This window comes from Equus asinus, chromosome X (assembly GCF_041296235.1).
Source record: "Equus asinus isolate D_3611 breed Donkey chromosome X, EquAss-T2T_v2, whole genome shotgun sequence".
NCBI lineage: Eukaryota > Metazoa > Chordata > Mammalia > Perissodactyla > Equidae > Equus > Equus asinus.
In genome coordinates this window covers 17,901,735-17,926,081 of record NC_091820.1, presented here as the reverse complement: position 1 = coordinate 17,926,081, position 24,347 = coordinate 17,901,735, and the positions used below count along the sequence as shown (strand labels likewise).

General features: G+C 34.6%; 1 long non-coding RNA gene across 1 annotated transcript in view; it reads left to right on the top strand.

Annotated features, from left to right (window-relative positions):
• Positions 1–24,347, top strand: part of LOC123282457 (uncharacterized) — a 779,045-nt gene that overhangs the window by 607,471 nt on the left and 147,227 nt on the right. The window contains exon 6 of the long non-coding RNA XR_011499914.1: positions 8,678–8,750. This is a non-coding gene — a long non-coding RNA (uncharacterized lncRNA). The remainder of the gene's footprint in view (positions 1–8,677; positions 8,751–24,347) is intronic.

Below are 24,347 nucleotides of genomic sequence, written 5' to 3'. Positions count from 1 at the left end.
TCTGTGTATCTTCTTTAGAGCCACTTATTCTTCAGCAGTGTAAAACTGTTGTTCAATCTTACAATTCTATGTATGTGTTCATACTCTACCACCTCTGCTGTATCATTAACGTTCAATAAGCTCATCTGCCATTTAATTAAAAATATAAATTAAAATGTAGTATATTTAATAGTTGTCTACATAAGTTGTTTTTAATTAGATGAATTTATGCCCATCTCAGTATAAATAAAGACTTGAAGTGGCTTATATGATAAACAATAAAATAAAATATAAATTGATATACAGATCAAGGGGAAGGGACATAAGAGTGCACTAATAAAATGAAATTAGAAGATACAATTAGTTTACAGAAATGCCGATTATAAAGTCCTATTAAATCACTAAAAGTGGAATGGAGATTTGGCTCCAAGCTTCCTAGTGGCCAAAGCAAAGAGAACCACATTACTTGCCAAATTTATAATTTGATAATATTTTTTAAAGTTTGGGTCCAGAAAAAGCCCATATTTTCCTGGTATGAACATTAAAAGGTATATTTCTTTTGAGGGTTCTAATAAATGTGTTGTTACAGGATATGAAACACATTGTTCTCAACAACATCTTTACAATAATTTCAAGGGCAGCTTACCATATGGTTGCTTTCTTCAAGACTGTGAATTGTGGCACTAATGCCAAAACAATATTCAGTAAAACCAATTTTACATGCAGCCAAAACAATACAAGTTTTTGAAAAATCAAATGATCATGCTTTATACAAGAATAATATTTGGCCAGTCAAGAAAAATGAATGATCTTTATAATTTTTATTCACACAAATATATATTTATATACATATGATACAGTTACAAAATATATTTACTATATTAAATATATTTATGTTCAACCAGATTGTAAATCTCATGTGGGTTCATAGAACATATTACATCCCCAGTGCTTACTATAGTGCTATATAAATGAAGAACTCACAATAAATGCTAACTGTGACTGACAATTATATCAGACATCTCTTATATCTATCTCATATCCTCTCAGCCCATCACATACTCTAGTCACTGCTGTAGTGACCAGTTCAGCAGAGGCTTCAAACAGTCTCATAGATGTAACCTGACTGTGCCTTGCTTCAGGCTCACTTCCTGCCCTGGAGCTTCTCTGACACCACGGCAAGTGACACTCAACCACAGGAAGCTGCTCAGCACTCATGAATGCACAACCCAGAAAGCCTTTACCAACAGAACCACATTAAACAAGGGGAGACAGGAGCCAATGGATAATTTCCTCCTCCTTTCATCCTCAAAAAGAAGATTCTGAGATGGATTTCGTAAGGCCTCTCAAAAGGTCTATTGGGATCAAGTTCCAGTCACCCTACTGATGGCCAACTTAATAGTACACCACTGTATTGGTTTTCCTTCCTTTCCAGGAGAAGGACATTCACTTAACCACTTAACCACTGCTCCATGAGATTGCATTCCCAAATAAACTATTTGCATGTAAGTCTTTCTCTCGGTACTGCTTATTGGAGAACCAGGCTAAAAGAGTGGATGCCAAAGTGGAGTTGTGATAATATCTGGCTTGCTTCTGGAAGCATCACAATTACTAAGACTTTGACCTATAGTGGTTGGGACAAGGTGCAGGTAGAAGGTGAAATATTGGGTCATGTGATAGCAATGACACAGGAAAAGTGTGGGGGAAAATGGTAGTTATAATGTAGCATGAAAGTGAACAGATAATGTAGTTACTTCAGAAATATGTAGAAAACAAAGTGACAGGGTCAGGTCAGCCAACTATCAACTCAAGAAACACTGAAAGCCAGAAGGTCTCTATGAAAGCAAATAAGGATAACTTTATCTCCTGGAGCTCCTGAGAAGACTGTGCTAGAAATCAGACCTAAGATCTAATTTTAAAGATGGCAGAGATGCAGAGAAATTAGAAACCACAGCCTTGACAGGTCTCCTATATAAAAGTTAGTACTCTGAGAGGAAATGAGTGTGACTGTGATACTCGGATGGGCAGATATGAATGGATCAGCCTGAGAATATTGAACCGCAGATTCCACTAAACTTTTCCAACTGGTAGGATTAACTCTCTGCTCTTTGCTGGAAGAGAGAAATTCCTCTTGCCTGGATACACTGGAAAGACCTCATCTGAGTCAGGTAACTTGAATAAGATGTCTGTCTTTATCAAAAACTGCTCCTGCCACCCTCATAACTCAAGACTGGGAATCAGAGTCAGGTCATAGCCCAACCCAAGCACAGAAACACAGTCCCTGTTGTGTGAGCAAATAGCTATACCCTGAAGAATCCAGGACTGGGTAATTGGTATTGGCAGGGACCAGGGGAACTAATGTGGGAGTGAATAATGAAGGTATTAGACCAGGAAATCATTGACCTACAAGCACTCATCTATGATTTTGGGTTCAAAATACTGGCAAGGACATCTGAATTTTGCTCTAATATATTCTTGAATGGCTATTTAAAGGTTTGACACAGTAATGGCCTGCAGTAAATAAGGTAGTGATGCAGGATTACGTGGGCATGATAATGAGAAGGGAACAGAAGACTTAGGGAGGTGGAATGTTAGAATGGATTTCTTTTGTGAGACTAGTGAACCCACCACTTGACCATGTTCCCCAGAAGGGCCATAGGACAGTCCCTTCACTAAGAAAGTCCTGGTGATAAGCAATGACATCTTCAAGAGGCTTAGTGGTGTCTTCTGAAGGCCAGGGTTGACAGAAGCAGATAATACCAGGATATCATGGTTCCCAATGCCAATGGGGAAAAGAGGGGAATCCTGGAATGGCAGAGGCCAATAGCAGCACTTAACTTTCAGAGACAAGGTGGTCTTTGTCTCAGACTCTGATTAGGGGGAAGCTCAAAATAAGACAATGATAAAGGCAAAGACCAACTCATTTTAATGGATTATTAGTGCTTTCCTTTCTGGTCAATGCAATATAAGATTACTTGATGCTTACTTTTCCTATTTCTTTGTGCTTGCAAGTTTGAATTCATTTAAGATTTTATAACCCAGAAAAGCCTACATATTTTCATAATAATATTGCAGCACTTTGTCATTAAGTCTTTTTTTCTGGTTTCTTTTCCTGCCTCTCCATTTTTAGTAATTGAACCAACTTTACTTTTGATTATCCCAAGTACTTAAGTGACATAAGTCTTTCAGCTTTTAGATGAATAATTTATTTACAATATTTATAATTGAGTGTAAAATTAACAGCTTATTTGTTTCTTTTAATGTAGTCATTTTGAAGTCTGTTCATCTCACATTCTTTTGAGAATTTAGAAAGTGAAAGTATGTAGTGAAATTGATTCAGTACAACTCTTACTCAATTCTTCAAACTGGAGGGTAGTTGGATAAATGACTCACCATGGAACTGTTTTTGTCATTAGAAATGCTCTTCAGCTATCCTTAGTAAAGTACTTTTATAAAGCACCTAATATGTGCCCAGCAGAATGCTAAAGAACAAGGAGTTCTTGTCCTTAAGAATATTCATGATTGGTTATAGATTTTGCATAGGTATCTCCCACGATTTAAGCACTGAGATTTGGTTCCTGAAAAATGTTCTTAGTTCCATACATTTGGTTCAACAAACATGCTTGACAATCTTTGCCCTTGCCTTAGGTAGGTCTATAAAAAGACTTTAAAAAGAAACCAAAGGTAGGAATAGATAAGGTAAGGTACATTGGAAAGGCTGGCTGGTACATGGGAAAGTTGAGCAGGGAGTGAAATTTATCTTTAGTTGATCTCCCTGTTCCCCTTTCTGTATCTTCCAGCATCTGAGATCCCTGCTATCTGACAAAAGCCTGTTCAGTATCTCATTACAGACCAGTCACCTCTTCACTAATTCTTTATATTATAATGAGTCTGTGTTAGGGGCTTGGTGCCAGGGGATCTTGAAAACTAAGAAGCCTTTAAACTCCAAAGCCATGTCTCTCTAATGGGGAAATTTCAGGCATTGCAACTAGTCAAGTTTTTAGGGTAGGAAGGCATTTTATTCTCCAAGATTTGCCTAACACGTTTTATAGCTAGAATCAAAAGATTCCTAAAATCAGTTCTCCATGAAGCTTTCTTCGACACAGGAAACTTTGTCAGCTCCTAACAGCTGATAGTGATTCTCTGGTGGTTATCTTGTTTTCATATACAATACAGCTTTTTGAGGATTGTGTGAGTTTTCCAGTGTGTCTTTCTTAAATAGTATCCTCTTGTTTAGAAAATGATCTTGGCAAGAAGCTCCATCCCTATTTGATTTGACTTGCTTGGACAAAATACAAGTGATCAAAAGAAATTTAAAAGATGAAAGTGATGCTTCATTTGAGATATTGTTTTAGATCTTTGCATGTGTTCCAGAAATTAGGGTCTTTGCTATTATTTATTTCATTTTGTGGGTCAAAGAAGAGGAAAACTGCCTCCTCAAGGATCTGTCAAATTTATTATAAAAAGGAATATATGTAAGAATACCAGGGAAGAATTTTTTCTTCTCCTTTTCCCAATAATGTATGCCATATCAAGTTTAAAATAAGGAGTGGTAAACATGTTTGGAGTAATATTTTTATATACATATGTATATAGAAATTAGCACCATTTCATATGGGTTGCTTCAAAAAAATCTTCTCATTTCCTGGAGTAGTTCAAGAATGACACAAAGACTAATAGATGGAGATGTTTTAGAAAGGATTCAAGCACTGGGTGAATGGTTGGATTAGCTGACCTTTAAGGTCATTTCCAAACCAGATAGTCTATGATTTTATGAGATCATATATGCAGCCTATTATAAAATACTTCTTGGTTTCCTATTCAAAATTAATTGCCATAAGTCCACAAATAATTATCCTAACATGCTTCACATTGTCTCATGCCATGATATATAGGGGAAATGTTTAATTGAGTTTAATTAAGGGACCAGATTTTTAAAAATATATTGTACCTAAAACTATCAGAAAAACACTAATGGCTGGAATTCTCACTTATTAATATCTTTAATACAAAGGATAAGTGGTATAAAGAGTTAGAGAAAGATCAGGCATGTGCATGCTCATGGAGGAAAGGGTCCGTGGACCTCTATCTAGTCTGTTGTTTGAGAGACACTAGGAAAGGGTTATGATAGGGAGATCATAGGTTATAAAATCATGCTGCCTGACTCAAAGCTAAATATCAAAATTGGATACTCTGTTATAATGAATAATGCTGGTAAGACCTCATTTATTTAATTAATGTGATATTACGAAACACCGTTCTTGATATAGCTATAAATTTGTGCATACTTCACTTATATGACAGCTAATAAAAGTCCAATAATAGGCATATTTGTTATTAAATATCATCTCAATAACAGATCTTGGTGTTGCTGGGCTACAGCACAGCCAAGTGAATCGTCCTCCCTGACATTGAGAATCAAAAAGTCTTTGTACTTGCCACTCATTTTGCAAGGTCTCAGGGGACAAACGTTTTGCAAACTCCATGAAATCTTAATAACAGCCTAAAGGAAAGACTGCAGATGAAAATGAACAGCACTATCCCTTTAAACATGACTATATCACACAGCTACTATTCATAGCAACTGAAAGCCGAATAATGGTTCTGAACAGAACATGACTGGACGATTAAGGTCACCTTTGGCAACCTTATAAGCAAGTTCATATTCTAATGGTCTTCTAAAATCCTTCTCCTATGACATAATTGTTGCAAGAGGTGACACTTTCATTGGCTCACGGGACATTTTCTTCTTTTTCCCTTTTAGTCTGAACTTTTATTTGGGGTTTCCTCCTTTGAGTGGATCCAGTTATCAGTGAAATGATTCAGTACAGTAACTGCTCTAGAACTTGATTGAAACTATTGCTGTTTTTCCAAGTATTTACTGCTTATTATAAGCTATATATTTTTTCTATTTAATATAGAAAATTTGAAAAATGTAAAAACATAATCACCCATAATCTCATGATGTAATGAAACTAATATTATTATCTTCTAATTCCTTTCAGAACCTTTTCCATATATACATGTGAAAATAAAGCTTCACTTACTGCAAATAATTTTATGTCTTGGTTTTGCATTTTGATGATGAATTATTTCATATACACAGAATATAATGCACATGCAGGATATACAAATAATGGTAATGCAAAAATACCCCTGAACTATCATGCTTGAGAAATGCAACAATATTTGAAGTTCTCCATGGGCCTCCTGTATGGCCCTTTTCACTCCCTAGTATTTGCCACAACAGGTGTTCAGTAAAAGATATTAATATTAATATACAATGCTGGTTAGAAAACAGTGGATAAGATTCTCATTGCTCAGTCATAAGTAAGAGTGAAAAAATAGGGGCATTATCACTCAGGGGCAGCACAGGAAATAGATGGTATGCTCTAATGGGAGAATTGAAGAGAGCTTAATGAAGGGACTACCTGCAAATGTGTAAGCATGGTTAAGGGAAACTAACAAGGTACAAAAAAGTACCCCAAAACTAGCAACAGTAGGAAGCCATTACCACCATTTAGCCTGAAGATACAGAGCCGGGGAACGGGTACTGGCACACAAGAGTGGTAGCCTTCAGGACAGACTTGGAGGCCCTGTTAATTTTGTCAAACAAGGAAGGGGCCAAGGAAATAAATACCTTCACCTCACACTCCTTGCTGATCTCCAGTAGGTTTTTTCCTTTGGCTGTCCCCAACCAAAAGTCAGAGGGCAAGGAAACTCATTTGCTGTAGTCCCTAAGAGTCTTTCCCTAGGACATAAAGCAGGGTGGGAAAAGTTGGATAGTAGAGGTAGAACTCCTAGGGAAGTAAACATATGGTGGTTAATTAATAGATCTAGGTCATTTGGTCTGTCTCACGTCTCAATTTGTATTTAATTTTTTTCGGTACTGGAAGATATTAGAAGCAATGACTTGCAAATATTGCCTTGAAAAAAATTGCTTTGAATTTGTACAGGAGCTAAAATCAGATCTCAATATAACTGTTCAGTCATTTTGTTTCACTTGACACATATTGTCTGAGATTATGCATATGTTATAATGTGACTACCCTAGAATTAAAAGTTAAGCCGAGTTTTATTTCCTTGTTTTTGTTTTGTTGATTTGTTTGTTTTTAAACCAAAAGATAGCATGTTGAATTTCTTCATTGTAACAAGTCCTAACCATTCAGTTTAGATGATATGCATAGGAAAGCCTACTCATATATCACCTACTGTTAGTGATAAAAGATGAGCTTTGTAACATATTTGTGTTTTTCTTTTTGATGTCTATATCTGGTTTTGCACAAAAAGTAGTCTGATTTTCCAAGATACCAGTGGAAGCCTTTAGTGGCTTTTCAAAATAGTTTTTTCTTGGATCGATTTCTTCTTCAGGTATCTCTCCTTGTTAGAAAATGTGTCTACAGAGCTTCGTGGAGGAACTCATACTTTACCTGAAAGGGAGGGACTTAGAAAGCCCTTTCATTTTAGCTTTTTTCTTAAGATTGGATTGCAATTCACACCATTCATAAAATGGTGTGTAATTCTAGAATGAATAATTAGCACAGCACTTGGCACATAGCAAACCTAACTAAATGTTTGTTTCCTTCTTTATATCTTTTATTAATGTAATCTGACGTTTGATAGTTCTCCATGGATGTCTGCACAGGGATTTTGCTTTGATGGATTTCCTTCTCACTGAATTGATTAGACTAGAGGGCATTTTTCATAACTCAGATCTGGCTGCTCTGGTCAGGGATCTGGGATAGTAAGGTGACTGAGAACTGCATGTGCCATGTGCCCAGGACCAAAGCAGAGGCCAAATCCTAATAACAGAGACCAGTACAGCCAAGAAAAGAGAGAAGACCAAACCATGATGCAGATAAAGAGACAGAACTACAGTGTTCAAGTTACAAAGATTCTCATCAGGTGAGGGAAAGATTCAGTTGAGAGACAAGTGTCTGGAAGCATAAATAAGAAGTCTAATGTAGAAAAAACCTTGAAGGATGTGTAGTCTTTTAAGAGCTCTTTTGATTACTGTTCCCTGACTTTTTCATATTTGGATCTTGTTTGCCTTAAAGGGGATCGAATAGTGCACAATTGTCAGTATTTCTTTATGATGTTTCATTGTAAAGCTTCCAAAAAAGTGTCTATAAAATCCCTTCAGGAGATTGCATGTGTGAGTGTGTGTGTGTGTGTACATGTGTGTGAGTGAGTATTGGTGGAAGGACAGGTTCTTGAGGGAGCAGGAGGGATGTTGTATTTCCATCCTCACAGAAACTTTGGTAACAAGTGGCTGTCATGCAATATTTTCTTTGAACAAAGGATTCCAAGGTTTAAAAATGTTTCAAAACTACTGGTCTATCCTAGTTTATTCCTCAAGTATGACATAAGAGTGAGTGTCAGAAAAATACAGCCTACAGGCAAAATCTAGTCTTCCACATGTTCTTGCATGATCTGTGAGGTAAGCACAACTGTTAAATTGTAATTTTTGAATTTTGTAATTTGAAAAAAATCAAAAGAATATTCATAACATGTAAAAATTGTTTGAAATTTAAATTTCAGTGTTCATAAATAAAGTTTTATTAGAGCCTAGCCACACGCATATTTGGTTGTGGATTGTTTGTGGCTGCTTTTGCACTATAACAGCAGAGTTGAGTAGTTGAGACAGAGACTATATGGACCACAAAGCCTAAAATATTGACTCCCTGGCCTTTTACAGAAAGTTTGCTGCCCCTGGATTGAGGTTTCCAAAAGTGTGAAAAAGAGAAGTACTGAGAATCTCCCTCTTACACGTAAGTCTTCTCAGTTCACATTTTCATTTTCTCAAGAATGTGTATTTAGCCCTACCTCATGGAAAAGAGAAGTTTAGGAATATAGAAGAGATGGAAACTAAATGTTTTGATATCTACTATGAGCAAAGCATTAGACTCGACACTTTAAAGTGCATTATCTTGAGTCATTTTCATAGCTACTCTAGGAGACAGGTATCTCCATTGCTATATTATAGCTTAGGAAATAAGTTCGAGAGGTTATGTGACTTGCATGACATCATTCAGTGCCTAAGGGGAGAGAGGATACAAACTCCACTCTTTTTATTTTCACTGTAAAGATGCTCCTAAGAGCCACGTTTCCTCCATATTCTGATTATTCTTATCGATTTCTATGTTCTTGACCCATGTAAGGTTTTGAAGATTGAAGCTGTATCCGGTAGCCTAATTAAACACAGAATAAACAAATTGCTTGTACTTGAGTTCATCATAAGGGTATCCAGTGATATAGAACAACCTGCCAATATCATGTCTATTCATTTCCTTGCAGTTGTGATCAGCCTCATTAATAAAGATGAAACCTATTTGTTAAGCTAAAAGAAAGATATTTCCCCGTTATTTTTCTTTGGAATCTGTCTTTAATCTTGCCACTCTTGGATCTACCATTTAAATCTCCCTTATTTTTAGTTCTTGGCTTCAGCTTTTAGGGTGATATTGGTCCTAGACATAATTTTTAATTAGGTAAAATTTGTCTTCAACTTTCCTGATCTTATATCCACTCAGTATTTTCATTTCCTCTTCCTCCCTACCACCCAGTGATGTGCTGGCAAATATTTAAGAACTGGCTCTCAGGAGGGAAAAAAAAGAGTCCTGATTAGTAGCACTTGCAGGTTTCCATGGTATAAATACTCTCTAATATCCTCTTTCTAGTGACCAACATAATGGCTTGCAGAATTTCTGAAAATTTAACAGCTGGCTCTGGGGAATTACTATGAGCCAGCTCCAACATACCACATACTTTATCCATTATTTAAGGATTTTGTGTGGCTCATATATTCTGCCTACCCCCTCAATCCACCTTACCCATGTCTGGTCTAATTCTGCCCTCCAGATAGTACTCTAAGCTCTTCTTCAGCAATTTACCTGCCATATATCCATTTTTTTCTTCCTGACCCTGTCAAGTGACTGACAAACCAATCTGAGAAATTGACACAAGATGAGATGTTAATGAATGACAGATTCAGTGGGACAGAATATGCCTCAAAAGAACAGTTGTCAGAAACAGAAAAAGAATAATGGTTTAGAAATAGCCATGGTGAATACAGATTAGGGCTAGGAGGTAGGAGGAACATCTGATGAAAGATATAAGACAGTTTATCATAAAATAGGAGTTCCCAGAGGACACAATAGAAGGGTTTAAGAGGAAGAAGAAATGGTGGGAGTACAGTCAAGGTAGGCTTATATGGAGCAGTATGGAAATAATAGTTTGAAAGAATTTGGATGATCCAAGGATTACACAACCTGGGCAGTGGAAAAGGATAACAAAGATGTGAACATGGCAAGTTGAGCTGATTTCAAGGCTTTCAAAAGAATCAGATGTGGCCATTCTCCAGTGTAATAGGAGTAGACTAGAAAGTGTGGGTTGTGCCCTAGTCTACTCCGAATAAATTAGCAGTGACCTGGATAGATTTTGTTTCTGAGGGAGTCCTAACTCAGGGGAATAAGCCTGACATGGGATTTTTTTCATTTCCAAGGATCTCACTGAGGGAGAAGTAGGATCAGCCTTTGTGGAAAAATTCAGCTTTGCTATGCAAAGAGTCTGTAGTCTGGTTTATTACATGCTTCCTTGGAATAAGCTGAGTGTCCCATAATTCTCGCTTAGAAGCCTGGTCTCTGTACATGGAGGCTGAATTACTGGGTTTTCTTTGTCCTTGAATTCATCCCTTCCTGACTCTTGAGATATTTGTTCCAGCATTTACTTGTTCCCCTCCTAGCTTTTGCTTCTGATAGCTTCTTCTTTGACTTCAAGACTTTCCTTATTGGGTAAATAAAGAATCTCCATTTGATTATATTTCTCAAGCTAGCTATAGCCCTCTGTGTTTCTTGTTCCTACCTTTCAAACATCCAGCATCACAAGAAGATTTTCATGTTGTCTTTCTCCATTTCTTTTCTACTCAATCCGTTACTAGTCTTCGAAACTCTGCTTTGCTCCTTCAAATCTTATCTCTCTGAAATTAGAAAAAGATCCTCATTATTGAGAAATCCAATAGCTTTACATCTGTCAACTTTTACCAAGATTTTCTGCTGACTTTGACACTGATGACCATTCCCTCTTGCACACTCTCTTCTCATGCTCATAAAAAAATCCTCCATCATTAGTCCCTTTTGGCCAATTCAGTGAAATATTTTAAATTATTACACTTTCTCCTATAACTTCCTAATATTAATATTTCTAATTCTTGATCCACAACTTTCCTACAAAGATTAAACTTTAACCTCTGAGTCCAAGTTTTTTTCCCTTAATCCCCAGTTCTATCTTCTCTCTCAAATTATGTCTAAATATTTATAGGAGGGAAACTGAGGATGTAGACATGGTAGAAGCTGGCTGGACTTCTTATTTTGTAGATTTGGCTTTGGAACCATGTAAAAACTCTTCAGAATTGTAAAGAATTGTTTTAAAAGGCAATCTATAACCTCAAAACAAAATGAAAGAAATGAATGTAAAAGTGTTGGTGATATTGTTTTTACTGTTATTCTGAAATCATCATGTATGTGTTGTGGGATAGAGCAAATTAATAATTATGTCGATGTCATTGAGAACTTAGATATCTCTCATGAGAAAAAGGAGAAGCACATGTAAATTTGATAAAGTTAAATAAAAATTCTTCAGTGCTAAATCTGAGTTGGAATTATCTGTGTGCATGCACGATCTACTTTATCTTAACAAAAAATATTCCTAGTTCTGCAACAAGAAAAGGTCTAGAAACAATGAAAAACCAGTAAGAAAGACCACTTTAAGTACCCAGATTGCAATCTCAAAATTCCACTTCCTATTAAAGGAACCAGGGCTTCTTGGAGAAGTGCCTAATCCCTGGTTGGGGAAAAGGGATGTAAAAGATACACAAGGAACAACTTTTCAAGGCAGAAAGCAAAAATGCTATCAACACTATTAGGGTCATATCAAAAAAAGCCAACTTGAAGAGTTTCCTAATGGCCACCTGAAATGGGGAAATTTATAAGGGATATAAATCACATATATTTAATGCATGAGTCCATAATGATAATAAGAAAAACTTATTGGTCACCATTGGAGCATGCTAGAAATCCAACACTTAATTTTGAAAGCTGTAATAAAGGGGAAGAATGAAGCATTTATCCTGCCTTTCCTATATGAAATGTATTTCAAGATAATCAAATAAATAATAAAGAAAAATTTCTCTTTATCGAAGAATTCTGGCTAATAAATGAAAGAGTGGTAAAATTAGAATATCATCAATTTGCAAAACTTAATGGATTATTAGATTTAAAACAGACACAGCAGCACATTATGTGCTTCCTCATGGAAATTCACTATAGCACTTAGGAAGTACTCTCGACAAAAAAAAATTAAACCTGAATGTGATGAAGCCTCTTGTTCTAACTACTAATTTACAGTAAATTCAGCAAAGAGAAGAACACAGTAAAAAATAGTACAGGGATGTAGTCAGCAAAACTATGAAAAACTATATAGGATGAATGATTCAATTTCTTCAAGAAATAAAGTGCAAGGGGAAAAAGGAGATGGAGAGGGAACCTGTAGATTAAAAGAGACATATCAATCAATTGCAATTGTGCAATTGTGTGGACACTATTTATATACTAATTGGAATAAAGAAACTTTAAAAAATTGATGAAACAATTAGGGAAATTTACCCATTGACTGGATATTTGATAATAACAAAGAATTGTAGCTTTTTGGTGGGGTGATAGCATTGAAGCTCTGTTTTAAAAAGAGTACTTATCTTTTAGAAGTGTGTACTGAAATATGTATGGCTTAAATGATATGATATCTTGTATTTGCTTCAATATAATCTAGGAGAGGAAGTAGGTTGGGTTTTAGATGAAATAAGATTAGTAACAAAGTTGTAATTGTTGCATCTGGTAATGGGCTCGTGGGGGTTTATCATTCACTTCTCTCAATTTTGTATACGTTAGGGATTTTTATAATATAAAATTTAAAAACTAAAATAGTAGTAAAATAAATTTTAATTATTAATTACTTAGTAAAGCAAGGAACCTAAATGAAAAACAGTTAGAAAATAGTGTAAGGTAGATTCCATTTATAATAGGATGTTAAAAAAATTTTTAAAGAAACAACTAAGGATAGACATGGCAAAAAAAGTTTGCAAAACCCATATAATGGTAGACTAAAAAATATTCCTGAAAGACATAATACTTCCAAACATATAGAAGGATATACCATATTCATGGAAAGGAAAACACAACACAATAAAGATATCAGCTTTTCCTTAAGTTGATTCATGTCTGTTTTTCCTAAGTTTATCTAGACTCTAAAGAAATCCAAATAAAAGTGTAATTTTTTTTCTAGAGTTAGACAAGTTACTTATAAAATTTATTTTTAAAAAAATATCTGGGGAAACCCTAAAAATAAAAAGGAACAATGGATAGTGGAAGGCAGAGCACACCAGATTTTAAAACACATTATAATGAATGACTCTGCCTCAATAATTAAAATGATGTTGCATTAGCTCATGAACTGATAGACTACCAGAACAAAAAAGAAATCCAGAAAAAGACCTAAATATATATATATATGGAAATTTAGACTTTTAGAAAAATGACAACTTTTCAAATCAGTGGGAAAATTGTCTTTTAATATGTGTTATTGGGACAACTGAAAAAATATAAAATAAAAAATATAATGTTGGCTCAATTTCTAACACCATTTCAAATGGGTTACAGATCTGATGAACCAAATAAAACTATTCAAGCAGTATAAGAAGGCATAGGTGAATATCTTATTAACTGTGTCGTTTTATCACTTTGTTTAATTTCTTGGAGTGGAGAGAATTTCCCATGGTAAATGCTTTCATGTGCCACCCAGATCCTCTTCAGGAATGAAGAGCTTATTCCTCTAGCATAGGGAATCCTCCGATCCATAGCTGTTAGTTCCAAGGATTCTGTTATGGACTGAGTGTTTGTGTCTCCCCTATAATTCATATGTTGAAGCCCTAATCTCCAATATGATGGTATTAGGAGTTGGGGCCTCTGGGAAGTAATTAGGTTTAGATGAGGTCATGAGGGTGGAGCCCCCATAATGGAATTTGTGTCCTTATAAGAAGAGGAAGATGGACCAGAGCTTTCTCTCTGCTTGCGCACAAAGAGGTCATGTGAGCACACAGGGAGATGGTGGTCATCTGTAAACTGGGAAGTGGGCTCTCACCAAGAACCATATTTGCTGGTGCCTTGGCCTTGGACTTCCTAGCTTCCAGAACTGTGAGACATGTGTCTGTTATTTAAACCACTCAGTCTATGACATTTTGATATAGCAGCTCGTGCTAAGGCAGACTTCTTAATGAAGTCCAGAGCTATAGTTTCCATCTCGGAGTCAACTTCATGGGGAACATAACCTGTGACGTTTCTAATGATTAAAAGGAAAGGCTGATAAGTTTGATTATGTGTGTGTGTATGTATATCTATATGTAAAATATGTAAATATATACATATTTATAAAGTTGTTGAACAGCAAAAGTAACATAGCACAAGCAAAGTACACACCGGGAAAATTATGTGCAAATAATATCACAAATTATATCTAACATTTAAGGAGTTCCTAAAAAATGAGTGGAAAAACATCAACAGTCTGATATTTTTAAAAACATCAAAAGATGTGAACAATAGTTCACAGAAAAAAAATACAAATGACCCTTACCTTGTGAAAAGTTATCAATTTCTATCATAATAACAGAGATGTAATTAAAACTACACTGAAATAATATTTCTTACTCCTTGCTTGACAAAATCCAACATAGTCTGTTTGCCAGGCTGTGTGGAAACATGGGCTCTCATACATTGCTAATAATGATACTACTCCTATGGAAGAGAAGTTGGCAATATCAAACGTTATTTATTCTTTTAGCTTTGGACCTAGTGTTTCCACCCAGATAGGAATCTATCCCAAAGATACATTGGCAAAAAATATGGACTACTGTATGCCCAAAGTTGATTGTAGCACTGATTAAAATAGCAAAAGATTAGATTTGGTTATATGTTTTAAAAGAAACAATGGAAGACTAAGCAAAAAAAATTTTAAATGGCTGTGCCTGGGGGATGGAGGGAAGATGGCAGAGGAGACAGAATTAGAAGCTAGATCTCTCTGAATGTAACTTGCTCTATAATTTTGTCCTTGGAACCATATAAATGGTTTTTATAATTATAAAACAAAGTTAAGTCAGGAGGGAAAAAAATCAATCTCTGAAAAGAAAAACCAAACCAAAACAAATTAGTTCAAATGTCTATCTAGTTGGTGGCATAACAAAGACAAGAAGAATTATTTCAAGTGACTTTAAAATACAATATTTTGACTCTATATTTCTACATGGAAAAAATAATTACAAATAAATCTTAAACTGTCTTCAGAAGTCTTATTATTAGTAATAACTTTTGAATTGTTACTTTGAAACCGATATATAGATTTAAAAATAGTAGTGGGATAAAGCAAATAAATAATTATACTAATATCATTTAAGAAACAAGATTTTAAACATAAGAAAAAAGATTCAGGGGCCAGCCCGGTGGCGCAGCGGTTAAGTGCGCACATTCTGCTTCTCGGCAGCCTGGGGTTCACTGGTTCGGATCCTGGGTGCTGACATGGCACCACTTGGCAAAAGCCATACTGTGGTAGGCGTCACACATATAAAGTGGAGGAAGATGGGCATGGATGTTAGTTCAGGGCCAGTCTTCCTCAGCACAAAGAGGAGGATTGGCAGTAGTTAGCTCAGGGCTAATCTTCCTCAAAAAAATAAAAAGTTTCAGAAAATCAAAGAAGTTATAAATAATAAGACTGATATCCTAAATTTAAATTTAAAATACTAATATGAATAAATAAAAGACTAAGGGGATATGTCAAAAGAATTCATCCTAAGATGCCAAAATTTGAGTACCAAAAAACAAATCATTGATGTAATAGTTTGTAACATATCATCAAACATAAAAATTCCATGATTTTATAGTGATACTAAAAATAAATAAACTTCATTGGTCACTTTTGGAAGTTGCTACATCAACTGAATATTCCAAAGAATGGTTAACAATAAGAATCAATAATTTGCACTGCTCTTTATGTAAACGTATATTTCAAGATAACAGAATATTTGATGAAAGTTCTTTATTGAAGAATTCTACCTAATAAATCATTTTTAAACAGTGATAAAATTAAAAAGTCACCACTCTGCAATCCTTTTTTGAATAATGGATGAATGTCAAAATTATTGATGGATGTTAAAACAGTTAAATGATGGTAAACTTTATAATGGATGAGTCAGGCTTGTAAAACCTCAACCCACTTAGCAATATTAACATCACTAAAATTGCTTCCCAGGTGATGCAGTAAGGGACACAGCACCACCTATGAATATTCTCACCAAAAAAAAAAAAATGAATCCTGAATCTAATCAGCCTGCAGAACCACCTACCAGTTGGAGGAAATATGGAGATAGATAAATATGTTAAATGACAAATTGATACAATTGATGTTTATAATTTCTATTTCTAGCATTTTATCTTAAATTTCAGATTTTTAAATATCCTTTGAAAGTCACCATTTTATGTTTGAAGTTGTATAGCTTTTATTTGGACTTTTCATTTTTTCCATTTTTGTTTTAATTTTGTCTTATATTCTTTTTATTTTGATATCTTCTTAATATTACATTTCCAAGTTATCTTAGATGTTTGCCTTTCTTTTTTGCATAGTTTTTTATTTTACTTTATCGTTTTTTTATAATGGACAATAAAAGTAGAGACACAAGGAGAATGGAATTGAAGAGAGCCCATGCTACAGAGAGGGATCCTACAGGTATCCTTAGAGTAATTCTTAGTACCCAGTAATAATAACAATAGATCCCTCATTATTTTCAAGGATGTCGCTCCCAAGTTATGCTTTTGTGCAACTCTATAGAGAAGCTATTAAGTCCTACGGGGTAAAAATTCACTCTCTGTGAAGGTGGAATGCTTTTGGTGTTGGAATCTTTCTGATGATAATTGGCAACCAGTTCTTAGATGAGGAATACATGTTTCAAGATCTACAGTTTCTGAGATAAATCCACAGAATGTGGAACAAACGATGCTATGAACTAGGGAAATAGGAGACAGGCAGTTACATCTGTGCAAGGATTCATCATATGTTTCCACTAGTATGACCCTGGTGAGAAATCAGGGAATGTTGAACATCCTGAAAGATCATCAAACTGAATTTAAGGATCAATATAATTCTCATGTTTCCATTTTATCATGTTGAATTAAAATAGGTGGAATAATTTATTATTCATATTATCATTGATTGTAACTGATTTCTTACTACAAATTTGTAATTAGAATTATTGATCTTCTGTTTGGATGATCTATCCATTGGTGTAAGTAGAGTGTTAAAGTCCCCTAAAAACCACAGAATACACATTCTTTTCAGATGCACATGACACATTCTTAAGGACTGGTCACACATTAGGCCACAAAACAAGTCTCAATAAATTTAAGAAGATTGAAATAATACCAAGCATCTTTTCTGACCACAAAGGTATGAAACTAGAAATCAGCTACAGGAAGAAAATCAGACAGGCCACAAATATGTGGAGATTAAGCAAAATGCTACTGAAAAATTATTGAGTCAATGAAGAAATAAAAGGAGAAATCAAAAAATACCTGGAGACAAATGAAAATATGACATGCCAAAATTTATGGGATACAGTAAAAGTGGTTCTAAGAAGTCCATTTATAGCAATACAGGCCTACTTCAACAAACAATAAAAATCTCAAATAAGCAATCTAACAGTGCATCTAAAGGAACTGGAAATGGAAGAACAAAGTCCAAAATCAGTAGTAGGAAGAAAATATTAAAAATCAGAGCAGAAATAAATGTAATAGAGACTGAAAAAAAACAGTAGAAAAAATCAATGAAACCAAGAGCTGGTTCTTTAAAAAGATAAACAAAATTGACAAACCTTTAGCTAGACTCACCAATAAAAGAAGAGAGAAGGCTCAAATAAATAAAATCAGAAATGAAAGAGGAAAAATTACAATGGACTCCTCAGAAATACAAAAGATTATAAGAGAATACTATGAAAAGCTATATGCCAACAAATTGGATAATCTAGAAGAAATGGATAAATTCTTAGAATCATATACCTTTCCAAAACTGAATCAAGAAGAAATAGAGAATTTGAATAGACCAATCACCAAAAGGAGATCAAAACAGTAATCAAAAAACTTCCCCAAAATTAAAGTCCAGAACCAGACGGCCTCCCTGGTGAATAATACCTATCCTGTTCAAACTCCTCCAAAAAATTGAAGAGGAAGGGAAACTTCCTAACTCATTCTATGAAGCTAACATTACCCTGATACCAAAACCAGACAAGGACAATACCACAAAAGAAAATTACAGGCCAATATCACTGATGAACATTGATGCAAAAATCCTCAGCAAAATACTAGCAAATCGAATACAACAATAGATTTAAAAGATCATAGAAGGAAAGTACCTCAACATAATAAAGGCCATATATGACAAAAGCACAGCTAATGTCATTCTCAATGGATAAAAACTGAAAAATGAAAATCATGAAACATTGTTGAAAGAAATTGAAGAAGACACAAAGAAATTTAAAGGTATTCCATGCTCTTGGATTAGAAGAATTAACATAGTTAAATTGTCCATACTCCCTAAAGCAATCTACAGATTCAATACAATCCCTATCAAAGTTGCAACAACACTTTTCATGGAACTAGAACAAAGAATCCTAAAATTTATATGGAATAAACAAAGTCCCTGAATAGTCAAAGGAATCCTGAGGAAAAAAGAACAAAGCTGGAGGTATCACACTCCCTGATTTCAATCTATAGTACAACGTCATAGTAATCAAAACAGCATGATACTGGCACAAAAACAGACACACAAATCAAGGGAACAGAATGGAGAGCCCAGAAAGAGACCCATACATCTATGGACAGCTAATTTTTGACAAGGGGGCCACGAACATACAATGGAGAAAGGAGAGTCTCTTCAATAAATGGTGTTGGGAAAACTGGACAGCCACTTGCAAAAGCATGAAAATAGACCATTATCTTACACCATACACAAAAATTAACTCAAAGTGGATTAAAAACTTGAAGGTAAGACTTGAAAACTTGAAACTTCCAGAAGAAAACATGGACAGTATGCTCTTTGACCTCGGTCTTAGCAACATATTTTCAATTACCATGTCTGACCTAAAAAGGGAAACAGAAAAATAAACAAATGGGACTATGTCAAACTAAAAGGCTTCTGCAGCGCAAAAGAAACCATCAACAAAATGAAAAGACACCTAACAATTGGGAGAAGAAATTTGCACACCGTATATCTGATAATGGATTAATATCGAAAATATATAAAGAACTCATATTCCTCAACAACAAAAAAACTAACAACCTGGTTAAAAGATGGGCAGAAGGTCTGAACAGACGACTTTCCAAAGAAGATGTACAGATGGCCCACAGGCACATGAAAAGATGTTCAACATCACTGATTATCGGGGAAATGTAAATCAAAACTACAATGAGGCATCACCTCACCCTGGTCAGAATGGCTATAATTAACAAGACAGGAAACAATAAGTGTTGGAGAGGATGTGAAGAGAAGGGAACTCATAAACTGCTGGTGGGAGTGCAAACTGATGCAGCCACTATGGAAAACGGTATGGAGATTCCTCAAAAAATTAAGAATAGATCTACCATATGATCCAGCTATTCCACTGCTGAGTATTTATCCAAAGAATATGAAAACACAAATGCGTAAAGATAGATGCACCCCTATTCATCGCAGCCTTATTCACAATAGCCAAGACTTGGAAGCAACCCAGGTGCCCATCAAGGGATGAATGGATAAAGAAGATGTGGTATATATACACAATGGAATACTGCTCGGCCATAAGAAACAGTGAAATCTAGCCATTTGTGACAACATGGATGGACCTTGAGGATATTATCCTAAGAGAAATAAGTCGCAGGGAGAAAATCAAATACCACATGATCTTACTCTTAAGTAGAAGATAGAAACAACAGCAATCACATAGAGACAGAGGTTGGATTGGTGGTTACCAGAGGGGAAGGGGAGAGGGAGGAGGGCGAAAGGGTTGATTAGGCACATGCGTATGGTGATGGATTGTGATTACTCTTTGGGTGGTGAACACGATGTAATCTACACAGAAATCAAAACATAATGATATACATCTGAAATATCTATAATGTTATAAACCAAGGTTACCACAATCAAAATAATAAATTTAAAAACATAAAAGCTGGGATGCTTCTCTGACAAAGGAGAATTCAAGGATATTAATCAGAATGGAAGTTTAATGAAGTTTTGTCTGAAATATACACTAAAATGTTCGAAACATCTCAATTAATTTGTTTTTCGGTTTTTTAAAGTCTGATTATCCTTGTGGAAAAGGATTTCCAAACGACTGGTTTTCATTCCTGATCTGCCGTTTTGATCACTAGCCTGGTATTCTAAGATGCTGATATCATCATGGCAACCTCGGTGGGTAAATACTACTCTAGACGTCTATAGCCTTGTTTCACACCTTGAATCAAGTACATATGCTATACTTTGCTTTCTTTTTTTCTATTTTACGAAAGAATCAATCATAGAGAAATGTCATGCAAGCCTTAATTGTTAATACCCTATGAAACAAAAATTCCACTTCCAGAAATTTATCATGATAAAAGATTGGACAAGTGTTTAAATATATGTATATGATTATAATATATGTGATTATAGTCACGCTTATATAGTATCATAGCACCATTTATAATGCCAAAATATGGAAGCAACTTAAATGTCCAACAAAAGGGATCGTTAAATAGCTTAAGATAACCCATACAATGCTATATAATAAAGTCATTGAAAAAAATGTATTGATGTATATTTAGTGGTAAGAAAAGAAGTTGCTAACCAATACGTATAAAATTTCAATTATGCCAAATGAATAACTTCTAGAGATCTTACAAACAATATAGTGCCTATAGTTAACAATATTGTATTGTACACTTAAAAATCTTTTAAGAGAGTGGATCTCGTGTCCTTACCACAATCAAATTTAAAAAAGATTACAGTGATAATTAATGTTAAAAAGCAGGTTACAAATAATATCTATAGAATAACACCATGCTTTTGTCTGTGTGTATGTATGTATGTGTGTGTACTATATATACATACATCTAAATTCTTGAAGGCTATACAGTAAAATGTTAAAAGTTGCTATAAACTCCATGAGGACAGGAAATCTTGTATATTTTGTTTACTGCTAAATCTGCAGTGCCTAAAACACTGCCTGTCACATAGAACATATGCAGTAGATGTTTGTAGAATTAATGAATAAATAAATGGCTATATCTAAATGTGGAATTATAAACTATTTTTTTGCTTCTTATTTGATTATGGCATAAGTTGATTAAGTACTTCCTCAATAAAAGTGTACTGTTTATTTTTTTATGTTATATTTCATTTTGAGAAAAAAAATCTTGGAGTTACTATTCATCTTTTTCAGTAGCCCAGAAGTGGTAATATATATATATATAAATTACAAGCAAAATCACAACTATTCAAAAAAGTATGTGTCCCAAAATCTTTGGAAACATTTACTTTCTGAAAGATGCATTACATTCGTATTTATGCTGTGGATATAATTGATATTTAAACTTTTAGAATGAGCATATCTATTGGCAAATCACTATGACTTTTATTTTAAAAAGAAAAAAATCTCTGAGGCAAAAATATGTGTACTCTTGCTATTGTTAAGTAATTTAAACCAATACTCCTTACTTAACAACTCAACTTTCCCAAGGGCTTTGATTTTATGTGGCATCTCAGAGATATAACATGCACCATTACTCTTTAAACATCTACTTTAATTGTGCTTTTAATTTTGCAGACTTTACGTAGAGACCCAGATCTGTTGACAGAGCAAATGAACTACAAATCCTGTCCTTTCCACTTTGTCACTCTAACTGCTTGGTAAGTTAGGTTCAGGTTTGCAATAGGGTAATGTCATTGGCAAAGTTCTTTAATCCTGAACTGTAACATGAATCGAATGCAAATATTTTCAATGCACAATGATGAGTTTTGTCTCATTTATTTCTGAAGTAATGTCCTTGCTAACAATGCTCTGTTCTAAAGGAGATGTGACACACTGTAAACCCTTCTGCCTATAAATGTCATTTAGACATCTTCATTGAAGGGAGAGATGCCAGATTTTGGGTTTTCAAGTTTACTTGTAATTTTCCAATGCCCAACAGTATCAGTGAACTTGGATTATGAAATATAAAGTGGAATTTTAGATATTAGCAATGTCTATCTTAAATCCTCTCCAAACCCATGTATTTTAATAACTGAAGTGCCAAAAGCACTTTATTATCTGGGGGCATGGTTAAAGAATGTAATTCTGTAGTAAGGCTTCAGGATGTATGAGAGAGAGTTTTAAGACATGAGCCAGTGAATTTAATGTTCAGGTACAGACTTGGAAAACAGACTTTCAGCAAACTCTGAATTTAGAACTTATAAGGGAAGTAAATATGTAAATTCCTGAGTTCACTCATGGGAAGAAATTTCAAAAAATGATTCAGGATACTATCATGAAAGAAAAATTAATGGAGCAAAATTTTGTCTGACCACTGAAGCATGGATATAGAATGAAACCGTGCATAGATAGGTACTCAAGAAAGAGACTCATGAATGTATAAAAATTTAGAGGAAATTCATAAAGGTTTAGGGATAGTTTTCCTCAGAGCAATATCCTCTTTTTAAAGTTAGGTTTATTGAGGCATAATTTATATACAGTAAAACTCATCCTTTTTAGATACATAGTTCAATTTGAGTTTTGACAAACATATCCAGTTGTGTAACCACCACTATATTCCAGATATGGAATATTTTCATCACTCCAAGAAGTTCTCTTCTTTTGTATTCAGTTCCTTCCTCCCACCTGCAGCCCTAGGCAACCACTGATCTGATTTCTGTCTTTATATCTTTACCTTTACCAAAATGTCATATACATGGAATCATAGGTTATACAGCCTTTAGTATTTTCACTTTGTATAATATTGTTCAGATCCACCAATGTTGTTGAGTGTATCAGTAGTTCATTCCTTTTTATTGCTGAGTATTATTCCATTGCATGAATGTATCTATTCACCAACTGATAAACACTTGAGTTGTTTCCAGTATTTTGAAATTCTGAATAAAACTGATATAAACATTTGCATACATGTCTTTGTGTAGATTCATATTTTCATTTTTCTGGGTAAATACCTAGGAGTGGGATCACTGGGTGGTATAGTGAATGTATGTTTATCTTTATAAGAAACTGCCAAACTGCTTTCTAAAGTACTTTCATCATTTTGATTCCTGTTGGAGTATGAGAATGCTTGTTGCTCCACATCCTTGTCAGCACTTGGCATTGTCAGGTTTTGTTGTTTTTCTTCTTTTGTTTTGTTTTCATTTTAGCCATTCTAATAGGGCTGTAATGGATTCTAATTGTGGTTGTGTTTTGCATTTCCCTAAAGACTAATAATGTTGAGCATCTTTGCATGTTTGTTATCCATATCTCTTCTTCAGTAAAGTGTTTACGCAAGTCTTTGGACATTTTTACTCAAGTTATTTGTTTTCTTATTATTGAGCTGTAAGAGTTCTTTATATGTCCTGGATATAAGTCTTTTATCAGATAGGTGTTTGCAAATATTTTCTCCCAGTCTCCACCTTATCTGTTCATTTTCGTAATTCTTTCAAAGAATTAAGAAATGTCTTTCACAAAGACATCTGGAGGGAAAAAAAAAAAAAAAACAAAGCTCAAGGTATCACACTCCCTGATTTCAAAGTACACCACAAAGCTACAGTAATCTAAACAGCATGGTATTGGGGGGGGGGGGAGGAAGACATACAGATCAATGGAACAGAACTGAGAGCCCAGAAATAACCCGAAACATATATAGACAGATAATTGTCAACAAAAGAACCAAGAACATACAATGGAGAAAGGGAAGTTTCTTCAATAAATGGTGTTGGGAAAACTAGACAGCCATATGCAAAAGAATGAAACCAGACTGTTATCTTACACCTTACATAAAAATTACCTCAAAATAGATTAACGACATGAATTTAAGACCTGAAACCAAAACTCCTAGAAGAAAAGACAGGCGGTACACTCTTTGATGTTGGTCTTAGCAGTATCTTTTTGAATATGTCTCCTCACACAATGGAAACAAAAGCAAAAATAAACAAATGGGACTACATCAAACTAACAAAGCTTCTGCACAACAGAGGAAACCAGCAACAAAATGAAAAGACCACCTACCAATTGGGAGAAAATATTTGCA